A 16201-nucleotide genomic window follows, 5' to 3' on the forward strand; every position below is an offset into this window, starting at 1 on the left:
AAAGTACAACATAATTCGAGAATTTATTCTGATTCAAGGGGAATCAGAATGCCAAATCCTGACTGGGCGAGAGGAGGAGCTGGGGATGGAGGAGGGTAATTAGCTCCTGAGAAACGGATAGCTGCTGATAATACTGAAAGAGCTTATGTATGTATACGGTGATAGGCGTCGTATTCCTATAGGTAGATGTGGATCAGCTGAGAGTCAGCTGATGCGAGCTTGACTAACGTGACCTGCCAGAATTAACGCTACGCTTGATTGAAGTTTAAGGCAAAATGAGCAGGATATGTCGTTTCCGGTGTGTAAGACAACATTCAAAACTGGCCCTTCCTGTTTTGTGCATCTGGTCTCTACGTTTTTAGAGTCACACCCTATGTGCTGTTATTGGCTAAGGGTTACATACACAATATATAAAAACATTCAGAAAACATCTAGAACTCAGCCAAATAAGAAAATACAGGCAGACTGCAGGGTTTCTAGGGATACAGACACCCCACACACCTCTAGTCGGTCATAATTGAGAGAGATTGTTTTTGTATACGCCTGTACATCACATTTTTGGAAATTTCTACTCATTCTGCCTTTTGAAGTACTTTTCAATATAGTCTGAATACTGTTTCCAAATGAATTTTGCTCTCAACAGTAATAATGTCAAATGTGTAAGTAACTGCCAATATTGACTCTTTTTAAATACAGGTGATGTGATTGCACAGCAGTTTGAAACATTCCTCTTCAATGATGCCAGAGTAGCAAGCTTCAAGGACTTCAGTTTGACTTCATGTTTTTGCATCAGCACATGAGCACCTCATCACCTGAGCTCTGGGCTTTTGTAAAAAAAAAAAAGCTGCTGATTCTCTCCCAATGGCCAAGCAACCGTTGAACGTGGGTTCTCAGTCAACAAAGTAGTGGAAACATGTAACATGGATGAAGACTATATCTGTTTTGATGCTATTAAACTTATAAAGTTGAATAAAAATAAATAAAAATGGTTACATAAGTTAAACCTGTGTTAATGGCCTGTTTTAGCACTTCCTATTGATCTGCAAGTCACTTGTCTGTGATCCATAGCGGTCTCATGTCTCTCTGTCTCCCACTTGTTTTGGTTTTATAACTGCCTAGCGTCTCGTGCTATTGTGAAGTCTTTTGTGAAATCTGTCTCCTGTCTATTGTTAAGTCTCGTCTGTCTACAATGTTTGATCTCTACAAAGCAATCGGAATCGCACTTATAATATTTTGGACTATTAGCATCCACTCGGTGCTGGCGCTAGAAACCAGCGACCGAGGACTACTCACCTATAGCTGTGAGGATCTTTTACAGCTACGGTCCTCCATCCGGTGCAAACAGAAGCCTGTGATCACACTACCGCTGGAGGTAAAACTGAGGCAAAGAGGCAGACGAGGCGGAGTGCGAACCAGACTTCGGAAGCGTCCCTTCAGACCCCCTCTCCCCTCCATCATATTGGCGAATGTCCGCTCCCTCCGGAATAAAATGGACCTGTTGCACGGCAAGTGCCTGAAGGAGAGAGCCTGTATCATCGCTCTGACTGAATCCTGGCTGGACGAGGAGACTCCAGACACTGAGGTCAGTCTTGATCATTTCACCATCATAAGGGCTGACAGAACTAGCCAGTCAGGCAAGGGGAGAGGTGGTGGGGTCTGTGTCTACATTAACAACAGGTGGTGTGAGAACATCAAAGTCCATAATAGGGCCTGCACACCAGACGTGGAGATGCTGACCCTGTCCTTGCATCCCTTTTACCTCCCGAGGGAATTCCCCGCTGTGGTTGTCACCTGTACGTACATCCCTCCTAGTGCTAACACCAAGGTAGCTGCGGAGATACTAGCCGAGGTGGCTAACTCCATGCTAGCCAAGTACCCCAAGGCACTGGTGTTTATTTTAGGTGGACTTTAATAAATGCATCCTCGTTGATGTACTGCCGTCCTTCCAACAGTACGTGGATGTTCCCACAAGAAAAGAGAACACTCTGGACTTGTGTTATGGCAATATAACTGATGCCTTCAGCGCTCGGGCCCACCCTCCACTCGGCTTCTCTGACCACAATGTCGTGTTCCTCCTCCCGCAATACAAACCGGAACTGAAACGTATCAAGCCACAAACGCACAGCATCACCCAATGGTCGGAGGATGCAATTGCACAGTTGCAGGGCTCTCTCGCCTGCACCGACTGGGACGTTTTTTCAGGGAAGTTTGGATGAATGGATTTCACTAATAACGGACTACATAAAGTTCTGCATCACCACAACTATTCTGACAAAGAACATCATCAGATACCCAAATTCTAAGCCCTGGATCACCCCCCATATCAAGCTCACTCTCAAACAAAAACAAAAAGCTTTCAAGCAGAAGGACTGGGCCACTCTCAAACTACTCAATAGACAGACAAAAACGACATCACCAAAGCCAAAATGAAATATAAAGATAAAATGGGATTATCCCTATGGGACAATAAAGACTCTGGGCCCTATTTTAACGATCTGAAACGCAAGTATCAAGCGCAAAACTCAAGTAACTTTGTGGGCGGGTCTTGGGCGCTGTTGCTATTATACCAGCGGGATAAATGACTCTTGCGCCCGACGCAAATCTAAAATAGGTTGGTCTGAAGTAGCTTCATTATTCATAGGTGTGGTTTGGGCGTAACGTGAAATAAACCAATCAGAGCGACATCTCACATTCCCTTTAAGAGCAGGCGCGCTTGTTCTATAGCGGATTCCTATTATTTCGGCGGATTTGCCAGGCGCGCGCCAGGAGCGGTTCACAGCCGAGGAGACCGATGTTCTCGTCAGGGACGTTGGGGATGGAGAAACACACCCAAATTAACTTCGGTTAAACAGGCGCATGATAATTTGGGTAAATGTGTAAGCTAGATGTATGCTTTTATAATAAACTATCTATCTATCTATCTATCTATCGTAATAATGTAGGCTATGATTTGCAAAAATGAAAACTGCTGCGTCTGTGTGTAGATGAGAGAATCAAAGTGTATGCGTGTTGTGCACACGCTACATTGATTATGGCCAAGCATGCGCCCTTAAAATAGCATATGAATAACATGCGCAACGCGCCACTGACTTTAAACTAGTTTTTTTCGGTCAGTGGCGGAATTGTTTTCTAAACCTGCAAAATAGCATGAGGGAACGTTTGCGCCGGAACACGCCTGAACCGCCCCGGGGAGCGCAAGTGTATTTCTTAGTTAACCGACGTGCGTCTGTGGAGGGAAAAGTCCGGTGTGCGCGGGTGCAAAATAGAAATGATACATGCGTCGGTGTACAAAGTCAATTGCGCTGGGTGCAAGATAGGGCCCTCTATCTATGGCTGTTTATTCTGCTGCGCAAAAATTTGATTATTTTTTCTTTGTTTGAGTCTTAAAAAGATCTTAAAAAGTCTTAAATTTGATTTTACAAAGTCTGCAGCAACCCTGCAGTTATAAACCTGGGTGTCCTTTTTGATACCATTCTTTCATTTGAAAGCCACATTTCCAGCATCTGTAAAACCACATTTTTCAATCTTAAAACTATTAAAAAATTACAACTTATGCTCTCAATGACAAGTGACAATATGAAACAAGTAATAAAAACTCAGTGAGTGTTTTAGCGCAATTTTCTGACGTCATGGGATCACAACACTAACGCCGCCTTCACACTGGCAGTTGAAATCAGCTCCGAATACGGCAGCGAAACGACCGGAAGTCATTCATTTCCTATGGAGATTCGCAGACCGCATGCGAATGGGTCCGAAACAGGTGCGAACGAGTGCGGTGCGCAAAAAATCGTGTCCGTTGGCCATCCGGATGCGTTCAAAAAATTGAACTCTTGCGAAAGGCTACGGACGGTTTCTATCCGAAAATCCCAACGGAAGTTAGCGTTGCTATGGTACTGATAAACAAACCTGGATTCTTAACTTTTAATAAAATAAATAATGATTTTATAACGATTAGTTGTCATGTCATTTTTTTTTATTTTCATGATGTTTTAACGTTATGCAGTTAATACAATTAAATAATTCAATATTTAAATATACTCGCTTCCGAGGCTTCCGACCACTGATCTATATAATGACATATATATATATATATATATATATATATATATATATATATATATATAATGTCATTCTATATAGATCAGTGCTTCCGACGCTTTTCACCGTTGTGTACGACGTCCGCTGGGGGCTTATTGCGTATTACGGAGCTGATTTCAACTGCCAGTGTGAAGGCGGCGTAAGAGATAGTAAATCTTTTCCTGGATTTTTTATGTGCGTTCCCGAGATTAGACCTTCCTTAACATAATGCCGAAAACCCGAAGTCTCTAGGTGGTCTGGTTGAGGAGTAGATAGAAGTACAATTTTGGTACGCACAGACAGAACAGAAATCATGAGTTAACAATCGCAATTTTGTCCGGTGGAAAATTGCGCTAAAAAGACAATATCGCATACACTTTAAAATCTTGCTTATTACTTAAAAAGCACTAATTGGTTTAGCTCCTAAGTACTTGAGCAAGCTCTTAACGCATTATAGTCCTTCACGCAGAGGTGGGACCAAGACATTGTTTTGCAAGTGTGGTAGATTTTTCCCTAAACCTAACTATCTGGGTCTCGTCTACAAATCGACGTCCCCGAACGTCTACTGTCGACGTTTAGTCTATCTGGGTCTCGTCTACAAATCGACGTCCCCATTCAATAATAGTCATCTAACTAACTTGTTCCCCTAAACTAGCTTCCTTCCTAAACTAGCTTCCTAAACTAGCTTCCTGCGCAGGAATAAATCGACAAACAGACCTCAGCAAATGTCCTTTAAAAGCTTTAATCACGGCCACGAGATCTTCCCGAGCAGTTCTCAGGGAATCTCTCCCAAGAAGCAAGGTCGGAGGATCTCAGGCAAATTCCATTGAGAATCCCACCGTAAAACACAGATACAACAGTTTTTATAGAATCGAGAAAACAAATAAGAGTAACATGTCACCTTCAATATGATTGGTTCAATTGGTTCAAAAGCCCCAACCTTTTCCCTCTGTCACTGGCACAAGCAAACTCTGTTTTTGTGATTATTTATCACAAGGTTTTGAGAACTAGTCATTTGTCTAGTTTCACTTCCCTAATTGTTATTTATACACACACACACACACACACACACACACACACACAAGTCACAAGTTTTCCCCAAAGAGTTTGGAAACATTTAAAAGCATATGAATGTTGTTCCTGCAAGAAAAACAAATGTTGATTAATTAAAGTTGATTAATTAAAATCCATCACACAAGTCATAATTAAGTCTTAAGTCTTTGCATTCAAGTCTCGAGTCAAGACCCGAGTCAGTACAGACAAGTCCCAAGTCAAGTCTCGAGTCAAGACAGTTAAGTCCAAGTCGCGTTGCAAGTCCTCAACCTTATGCTTCAAGTCATAAACAAGTCATTAGTGCTTGTTGCCTCAAATTAGTGTTTCAGTATTAGTTACGTAGTATATATAAATATATATATATATATCAGTGTTGTTCATGAACGCGTTCAATGAACGACGTTCACTGAACGCGTTCATATTTTCGCCGAACGCTGAACTGAACGAATCACTTTTCATACAATGAACGTGAACGAGAGCGGCGCTCACTCTGGCAGGAATGAGCAGCACGCGCAGTTCACGTTCACGCTCATTTGAAAAGTCAGGTTTTACCAGGGCTTAATTTGAGCCGGAACATGTTCCGTCACCTCCGAAATTGGATCCGGAACCTTTTTTATTGGATCCGGCACCTCCTGTGTCACTAAAATGAATTGCCTAAATGAAAAAAATAATAATAATTACTGTATGTGTAGTGTTCAATGTTTGTGACACATGACTTGCGCGCTTGTTGTACGAGTTGAGATTGCTGTTAGCCTCGATCGTTTCACTCATTAATCCATTAGGCTTATTTATGTGCATTTCTCTCTATAAGCACGTTCACATGGAGATGGCGATCGTCAACTTCATCTTTGCAGCCGAGTCGACACTTTTAGAGAAAACACTTGTTTATTAATAAAAATCAATACACGCGTCACCGGATTTACAGATGCACGCACACATATTATTTCGAAATAACGAGATATTGTGTTGAAATAACATTATTATTAATAATAGCCTACATCTTTTAGAATAGGCCTATTTGATTGAATGCTGAATGTTGCGCTTGTTCAATTTAATAAAATTAAAACTTTAATTGTGATCTTTAACATAACTGAATATTAAATATTTAGTGACCAAGTTTTGCGCAGCTCCCCGTCAATGATCTAGCACCCACTCAGCATGCTGTCCCTGCAGAGAAGCTACGTAGGCAGTGTAATTATTTTTTTTTTTTTTTTTTTTTTGTTCCGTTACCTCCAACCCCCGTTATGAGTCGCCGGGACTTCACACTTTACAAATTAAGCACTGGTAAAGAGGTTCTATTTAGTAAGATAGTGACCTATCTTAAAAAGAATTTAACAAATGAACGTGAACTAGTTCATTTTTAGATATGTGAACTTAGTTCATTTAAAAAAAAAAAAGAACTATGAACGTGAACTAGTTCATTATCATCTGTGTGAACTGAACTTTGAGCTAGTTCTTTTTAAGTATGAACGGGCACAACACTGATATATATATATATATATACTTTTTCAAGTTCTTTGTGGGTAATGCTTGATTCCTTCACCTGGCGTGCAGTAGGATGCTTGCTTGCTGTCTTGAGGAATTGTTGAATGTGTTACTGCTGAAGCTTATGACTTTGCTGCTTGCTCTATTCTTTGGAGTTTGCTCTTCTATTGAACACATCTAACTTCTGCATTCTTCCTCTCTTCTCCGGGGATGGAACATGGTTGAAGATAGATGGATGTAGTTGGGTGATAGAGGGTTGTCACTCTTTTTCCCTAAAACATTAGTAAACAGAAAATGGTAACAATTTAAGCTTCTTTTAGGCTAGCTACATTAACATCTATTCATTTTGCTGACACTTCAATCCAAAGCGACTTACAAGTAGCCCAAGTACTAACATTGAAGTTACACAGCAATGAACTTTAGTTAACAGAAAAGAATACCAACTAGTGAACACTAGAAGTTAAATAAATCAGTCAAATACAGGTACGCTGTACATTGAAGTGAATTGAAATAGTACAGATAGCTTGACAGAGAGATAAACTCTCAAGCACTCAGTCAGAGTGTTCACCGAGCAAGTGAAAAATATATCTATGCTAAACTTATACTTAGCCTCTAAAACACACACAGGCATGTAAAATCTAAGAATGTATTAGCCAATGGCTAATGACAGACATTTAGTCGCACAGAGTGAAGATTTAGTCGCATATGCGAGTGATTTACTTGCATTGTAGAGGGTGGAAACTTAAACGTAATGGCATTACATTCGTCAGAAACCACTTTAAAGATATTAGTTAGCCAAGTTATATTAGAACGAACATACCTGATATGAAGTGATCACTGCACAAGAGAAATCAATTGCTTGATGGCTCTATAGTCTTCCTAGCCTTGTGTGGGAAGCAGACACACTCTGTCAGTTTACATCTAGACAAAAGAAGAAGAAAAAAAAGAAGAGAAAAAAAACCTCTTTAAACTGACATACATATCACATTATCAATTGTTATTATTCAAATCAGTTAAATGACTGTAAGAAGAAACTCAGCAGGACTAACATGAAGAAACTTTCACGTCAGTCCTGACGGTTCGCGTTATTACATTTTTTTTTATATATATATATAAATTGACCAAACAAAACAATGGTTTAACTCTTTTTTAAAAGTAACATTTAGTAACAGGAATGAACATTGGGTAACAGGAATGAGTGTCCATCAGAGAATCACAAGGAACAATGGGAATCAGGATTGCTGAATGAGTCATAGAGATGAAGTAATTAGATGTGTTGATTGACACCCTAATTAGCAAATACAAATAGCTCAGAGTAAGAGTCAAGTCAAGTAAAGTCATCTTCATTTATATAGCGCTTTTAACAATGTAGATTGTTTCAAAGCAGCTTTACAGAGATAAACGTATAATTTAAGGTAGCAGAGATTGTTTTGGCTTTATAGCAGTTCTTTAATAAAGTTATTTTCCAGTTAAAGTTAGTTTTGATTGATTCACTTCCGTCACAAAGATCATTTGTTATTAAATTAGGGGCCGCTAAGACGACACAATTCTCTCTACACAGACTTTAAACGCGAACCTGAGGAGGCATGACTACTCCTGGAACACAGCTAGCAACAATTTGTTAATGTGACAATACAATGTGACAATACATTCTACTCTGGATTAAAGAATAAATGTTAAGTACTTTAGATTGTTATTCAACTCCACTTCATCTCAGAGGCAAATATTGTACTTTCTTATGAAAAACTGACTTTTTCCACATGGATATTAGATTTTGATATTAGATATTATGCATTATGCTGTCCTGCAGAGTTTAGCTCATAGAACGGTTTTTCGTGTTAAAATGGTTTGATTGTTGAATATGTGAGTTAATTTTATTTATTCGTCCCTCTTTCTGCAAACATCTCAGTGACTGGCAGCCCACGCCTGAGTCAACCCTGCAAACCTGTTAGTGGACAGTGGAAATATGCACTGATCCCAGATGATGTCCCACTGGCAGAGGCCTTACCAGGGTCTCTATTATACAGACAATCCCAGTACAGCAGCTGCACCAGAATCTCCTGCTCAGCTCAATAAAAGTCTACAGAAAAATGTTTTCTTCCTATCTGTTTTATGTATACTGTTAATTAAAAATTGAATTTTGTTTTTCTTATCTTAAACGTAACTTATCTTGTAAATAGTTGTAAAAAGTACTGTAAGTAAAAATGAACAGAACAATTTATTTTGTAACATGTACAAATTAATTGACATGACAAATAAATGTACAGAATATTTATTTTTTTATTACATTTACAAGTTTTAACTTGCATTAGAAAAAATAAAGAATGGACACATTTTTTTGTTTCATTGTCAAATTATAACTTACATAAAAATAATGTATACGTTGGTTTCATTTACAAATTTTAATTTACAAAACCAAAAGTTTATTTCTCTACCAATCTGTCAAGAAGAGAAAACAATCTGTTTATTCTCTCCCTGCCCTCCTCTGTCTCTCTGAAACTTCATGTCCTTCCTAAATATCTCGATCAGCTCATCCTCACTGTCTGAAAGAACTGAGTTTCACTGTCTCAAAAGAACGGTAGGCAGGGTTGCCAGGTCTGTGCAACAAAAGTAGCCCATGGGGCTACTTTTCTTGCACTTAGGGATTTTCTCCATGGGGCGGCTGAATTCTCCACTGGATTTGTACGTCTGAGGGATGTTTTGGGGGTGTTGGAGCTCCGAAATTATACTTACGGGGGTAGAAATCAACCTGCGGGTAAACATTTTTCTCAACAACTTAAAAGTAGCCCAATTCCGCAGGAAAACCTCAGACTTGGCAACAATAACGGTAAGCCGCAATCGAAGGATCCTTCGAATTGGGACTGCCTTCATCACGCCGCTGTGACGCAATCGGCCTTCAAATACGGCCTTCAGAGGATATAGCCCCTGAATTGGGACACAGCTTTTGTCTGTTCAATAAATAAGTTCCGCTCCACCCACAAACTTCACTTTTGATAGACTTCAAGAAAGGGCCGCATGGCACCAACCAGCGCTTCACTAGGTACAGGATAGCCACAAAGCTCATGGAGGATGGTGAGGTACAAGAGATACAAGTCATGGGACCAGAGGAAGAAAACACATTCATGTTTGAGAAAGATGAGAATAAAAAGACTTTGATGCCATGCTAAACAAGTTATAATACTATTTCATCCTGAAAAAGAACATCCTCTAGATGGCGTGCTTTTACCAATGAATACAATGGCTAGGGGAAAAGGCAGAGATGTTCATCCGTGCACTATGAATTAGCAGAGAGTGGTGACTTCGGTGCACAGAAAACAGATAACATCCGAGATAAGCTCGTGTTTGGCATCAGAGATAAAGAGCTGTCAAGGAGGTTGCAGCTGATGACAGACCTTACCTTAGACACGGCAATGATGATGGTGAGGCAGGCGGAGGACATTGCTCAGCAGGAGAGCCAACAGGAGGAAGGTGCACCAAGCAGTGTTCAAAAGGTTACACATGTCAGGGTTGGGGGGTGAAGGGATGAAGCAAGGACTCAATCGCAGTAAAGAAATTAGCTTTTTAATAATAAAACAAACAAACAACAAAAACTACCCCCTGTGGCAGAAAACACAATCCACGGCTAAGCAGTACAAAAGCAGGACAAAAGCATGACATAGTGATGTTACATGTGACACTGAAGCTTCAAAGCGCGTATCCAGTACACAGCGCAATTTCTCATGAAGCTCCGTGTCGGAGCGCATATTGTTTTCAGAGAAACACATGATCAACGAAAAACGAAACCTCACTTTATTTCCAGTGAATGCTTCACTTTGCCTGTCGGAATGTTTGAACCCAGACCACTACTTTTGGAAATACTTCAATGCGGTAATTGATACAGGAAGCACCTTTTCTTTGATGCAACAAATAGTATGGCAGAGATTGAGGAAGAGGGATGAGCACTTGACCAGAAGTGCTCAAACGTTCATGCTCGCTAATGGCCAGAGTCAGAAAACTCAGGGTAAAGTACTCTGGGAATGCGAAATATACGGAGTGAAACGTGAAGTCACATTTTATGTGATGAACAATGAAAACTTGTCTGTTCCTGTCATCTTGGGATTGGATTTCCTCAAAGAAGCCAAACCAACTATCAATTTTAATGTTTCACGTATATACTTGCCTGATGCTAACTCTAGTCATCCTATGTGTTTTAATAAAATGCACGAGCACGCTGCTGTTCAATTTTATGCTGCACAAGGAGAAGATGGAATGATTCACGATGAGGAAAAGTCGAAGCTGATCTACAAAGCAGTGGAAAACTCACATGATTCAATCGAGGTAAAGAATCAACTGAAAGCTCTCATGTGTGATTGGCCTTCAGTATGTACCCATAGGCTAGGTCATACGAACTTCGTTAAGCACAATATTAAAACAATTGATAAAAATCCCTTTAACAAAGAGACCATACAGAGTTTCTAGAACTAAAAATTATTTTATTGAAGAACAGATTAAGGAGTTGCTTCACCTAAAAATCATTAATTGGCCTTAGTGCAAAAACTAACCTCGATGCGTATCTGATGCCTCAAATCACGGATATTCTTGATTCTCTCCAAGGAGCCAAGGTGTTCAGCACGTTGGACTTAAAGAGCGGATACTGGCAAGTTGAAATGGATTCTGCAAGTATGGAAAAGACAGCTTTCATTACTGCTTCAGGGCTGTAAAAATTCTTGTGACTTCCCTTTGGCCTTAAAAATGCAGCAGCATCTTTCCAACAGCTGATGGAGCAAGTTCTTAGAGAGCACAAGAACAAATGTTGCATGGTCTATATCGATGACATTATTGTATACTCACCAGACATCCAAACACACCTGCACCATCTCAAACAAGTGTTTCATAGTCTGCACAAGGCCGGTCTCACTCTTAACCTCAAGAAGTGTAAGTTCATATGTTCTTCGCTTGACTACTTATGCCATACTATCACAGTGGACGGAGTCAAGGTGAATTCAGACAAGGTGGATGCAATCAGAACATTCCCAACTCCCAAGTCCTTAAAACAGTTACACCGATTTCTAGGCCTTGCAGCTTGGTATCATCGGTTTATTTCCGACTTCTCCACTAAAACAGCCCCCTTACATGCACTGAAGAGGAAAGAAGTGAAGTGGACAGACGACTGCCAACGTTCATTTGACCTCATCAAAGATGAACTCACCAGAGCACCTGTTTTAAGTACACCTAACTTTGATTCTTCTTTTAATGTACAGACTGACACGAGTGATGTGGGCTTAGGAGCTGTATTGATACAGGAAGTGGATGGACAAGAGAGAGTAATTGCATATGCATCCCGTTTGCTCAGAGGTGTTGAGAAGTCCTATTCGGCATCAGAAAAGGAATGTCTAGCGGTAGTGTGGGCTGTAGAGAAGTGGCACCATTACCTAGAAGCCAGAGCTTTTGAGGTGATCACTGATCATGCATCCTTAGTCTGGCTTTTCCAAAATCCAAAACCCTCATCCAGACTGGAAAGATGGACGAACAGACTACAAGGGTATCACTTTACTATACGGTATCGGAGAGGACAATGTAATGTAGTGCCTGATGTCTTATCCAGGAGAGATGCGGCTGAATCACTGGCTGTGTTGTTACACACACCAGCTAAGCATGGTTTTACTTCTGTCACTTGTGATCTGCCATTGGACTTTTCTCAAATAGCGGATGAACAGAAAAAAGACCCAGAGTACCAAGAGATCATGGTTAAAGCCAAGAGCCAGAAAACCACAGATCTTAAGAGAACGCACTGCGTCCTTAAAAATTAGGTTTTATTTAGGAGTGTTCCAGACTCTAAAGAAGGCCAATGATTTCACATTGTAGTCCCTGCAAAATTGAAGGAAGTAATTTTAACTTATGCACATGACAGCCCTCTGAGTGGTCACTTGGGTAAATTTAAAACTCTTATGCGACTTTTAGAATTTGCTTATTAGCTATCGATACATACTGATGTATGGCAGCACTGCAAAAAGTGTGAGAAATGTCAACAGCATAAGCAGCTAACTTAAAACCTGCAGGTGGGCTACAAAGTGTGCCCATAGTCAAGCCTGGATATATGCTTGGCATGGACATCATGGGACCATTTCCACAAAGCACCCGTAAAGTCCAAGAAAATCCCTTCATTTTGTTGAAAAAACACTAGTCAAAACAGTGGCATTTGACACTTTTACACAAGTCAAGTACAAGGCCTTCTTCCCAGTTGAATCGAAACAATCCAAAACTGGGGTTTTAATCCAAAACTGGGGTCAGCAAACAGTGATCATCATCTTCCCAATTCTCCACAGCACTAATAAGTGAAGGAAAAACTTAATCATGCCCTTCTGTCCACTCATGAATCATCTTTGTGTTGTCCTAAAGATCTCTGTACTCCTCTCTTTACTCCCCACGTATGTCGGCAACAAACTGGTCACTCTTGCAGATTTCAATTCAGTCCTTTGGCTTATTACTTCCACATTGCTACTCAATGCATGGCCCAGCTTCATATATCCAGCAGCCAGCAACTATAAACGGAAATATGTAGATGATAAAAATCTTGAAGAAAAGAGAGGGTTAAAAAAGAAAGGGTTCTCCCAACAGCCAAGGCTCAGCTGATAAATCAGGTGATCTTGACACAGCAAAAACTTTCCAAGCCTCTATATTTATAATAGGTGGTAAGATCTACCAACTCAGACTCCTGTAAATGCATAAAAAAAGTGTTTATCGAGTCCCATTCCTCCTACCCTTCGCAAAAGGGCTGATGCTGTGTTCATCCAAGCAAAATTCCTGTTGTATAACAGTCTTTGGGCTGTTTGTAAATTAAAAGTCATTATTGTCGCCTTAATGTCCACCAGGCTCTGTCCCCCTTCTTGTATAGGAAGATAGTGCAGCAGATCGGACCAATGGTATCCTGACCAAAAAGTCAAAAAGTGCCTTTGAATCACTTGAATTAGAGCTGCTGGTGGTTGCAGCACATTGAATTTATGCCACAGAGTGGATGCCATCAAATTGTTGGCCACCAAAACTCTTCCCCTGTAGGACAACTGGGGTGGCAACCATTTCCACCTAGACAATCGGGTGCATACTTTTTCCTCTATGCCCTGCCAATTTAAATTTTTAAATTCATTAGAATCAAAATAAATACCTAGTATCTTAAAACCTTCTAATCTCCATTTGAGGTTTCCAGACAATTGTGGGAGTTTCTCTGAAAAAATTTTAACTACCCAGAGAGCTTCACTTTTCTCAGATGAAGCCCTCTCATAAACAGTAAGTGCATCAGACAAAACCTTAATATATTGTGTATTATTAACAAATACTGTGATATCATCTGCATAAGCACTTAAAACTGTTCTTGAGTTCTTAAAAATACCAGATATAATAAAAGCAGACTTTTTTTCCCATAATTTACAAAGTAAAGGTACAATTGCTATACTATATAGTTGCCCTGATAAAGGACACCCTTGACTTACACTCACCTAAAGGATTATTAGGAACACCATACTCATACTGTGTTTGACCCCCTTTCACCTTCAGAAATGAAAGCTTTAGCATAAGTTCTGCCGGGAAGACTCAATTACTACGTCAACCTTCTATCCAATCATATTCTTATGCTCACTGTATAAAAGCTCGGTACTTACACATGTTTGAGTTTGCAGATACTGAAGCGACGATTACCCCCATCCTCCCCACCACCACCAGGATGGTCCTGTCCATACCCCCCGGGGGGGTCGGCTGCGCCCCTGCCTTCATCTTTAGGCAGGATTTGCAGATCCGATACTCTCGGATTATGCACTATGGACGGGGCCTACGCCAAATGACTTTGTAGATTATCAGCTTTCTGAGCTTTCAATAAATGTATGATTTGTTGGAATAATTCTCCTGAGTCTTTCTGGTAGAACTGCCTTAATTCTACGTGGCATTGATTCAACAAGGTGCTGAAAGCATTCTTTAGAAATGTTGGCTCATATTGATAGGATAGCATCTTGCAGTTGATGGAGATTTGTGGGATGCACATCCAGGGCACGAAGCTCCCGTTCCACCACATCCCAAAGATGCTCTATTGGGTTGAGATCTGGTGACTGTGGGGGCCATTTTAGTACAGTGAACTCATTGTCATGTTCAAGAAACCAATTTGAAATGATTCGAGTTTTGTGACATGGTGCATTATCCTGCTGGAAGTAGCCATCAGAGGATGGGTACATGGTGGTCATAAAGGGATGGACATGGTCAGAAACAATGCTCAGGTAGGCCGTGGCATTTAAACGATGCCCAATTGGCACTAAGGGGCCTAAAGTGTGCCAAGAAAACATCCCCCACACCATTACACCACCACCACCAGCCTGCACAGTGGTAACAAGGCATGATGGATCCATGTTCTCATTCTGTTTACGCCAAATTCTGACTCTACCATCTGAATGTCTCAACAGAAATCGAGACTCATCAGACCAGGCAACATTTTTCCAGTCTTCAACTGTCCAATTTTGGTGAGCTCGTGCAAATTGTAGCCTCTTTTTCCTATTTGTAGTGGAGATGAGTGGTACCCGGTGGGGTCTTCTGCTGTTGTAGCCCATCCGCCTCAAGGTTGTACGTGTTGTGGCTTCACAAATGCTTTGCTGCATACCTCGGTTGTAACGAGTGGTTATTTCAGTCAAAGTTGCTCTTCTATCATCTTGAATCAGTCGGCCCATTCTCCTCTGACCTCTAGCATCAACAAGGCATTTTCGATCACAGGACTGCCGCATACTTGATGTTTTTCCCTTTTCACACCATTCTTTGTAAACCCTAGAAATGGTTGTGCGTGAAAATCCCAGTAACTGAGCAGATTGTGAAATACTCAGACCGGCCCGTCTGGCACCAACAACCATGCCACGCTCAAAATTGCTTAAATCACCTTTCTTTCCCATTCTGACATTCAGTTTGGAGTTCAGGAGATTGTCTTGACCAGGACCACACCCCTAAATGCATTGAAGCAACTGCCATGTGATTGGTTGATTAGATAATTGCATTAATGAGAAATTGAACAGGTGTTCCTAATAATCCTTTAGGTGAGTGTATATCCCTTGTTACAGAAATGGGACGGCTTAAGGGTAATCCAAATCGTAGTCCTCCAGGCAGAAATCCAAAATCCAAATAAGCAATCCAACATGAGACACAAAAACAAGAACAGGCAGGAACAGAACACAGAAGTGGCGTGATATACAACAAGGACTCCGTAACACATGCTAAAACAGACAGGGTATAAATACACAGGTAAATGACAATGCTAATGGGGAATTGGCTGAGTGTAATAATGAGTGACCAGGGACAGCTGAGTGCAATGAAGAGACAAGGATCATGGGGAATGTAGTTCGAATGTGACAGACACCGTGGGGAAGGAGGACATCTAGTGGTGACCCAGGGAACACAACCCAGACACTGTGACACCTTGCTTCATGTTGCAGTTTCTGATTGGCTAAGAAATAGATAAACATAGTAATTTTCCACACACATACAGATAGACTGAAGCATATCTCCATCGATTATGCAGCTGACACTCTGACGCTGTTAGGCATGTCGTGACCTTCCAGTTCTCAGATTTGGGTTGCTGGGT

This window comes from Squalius cephalus, assembly GCF_949319135.1.
Source record: "Squalius cephalus genome assembly, chromosome: 20".
NCBI lineage: Eukaryota > Metazoa > Chordata > Actinopteri > Cypriniformes > Leuciscidae > Squalius > Squalius cephalus.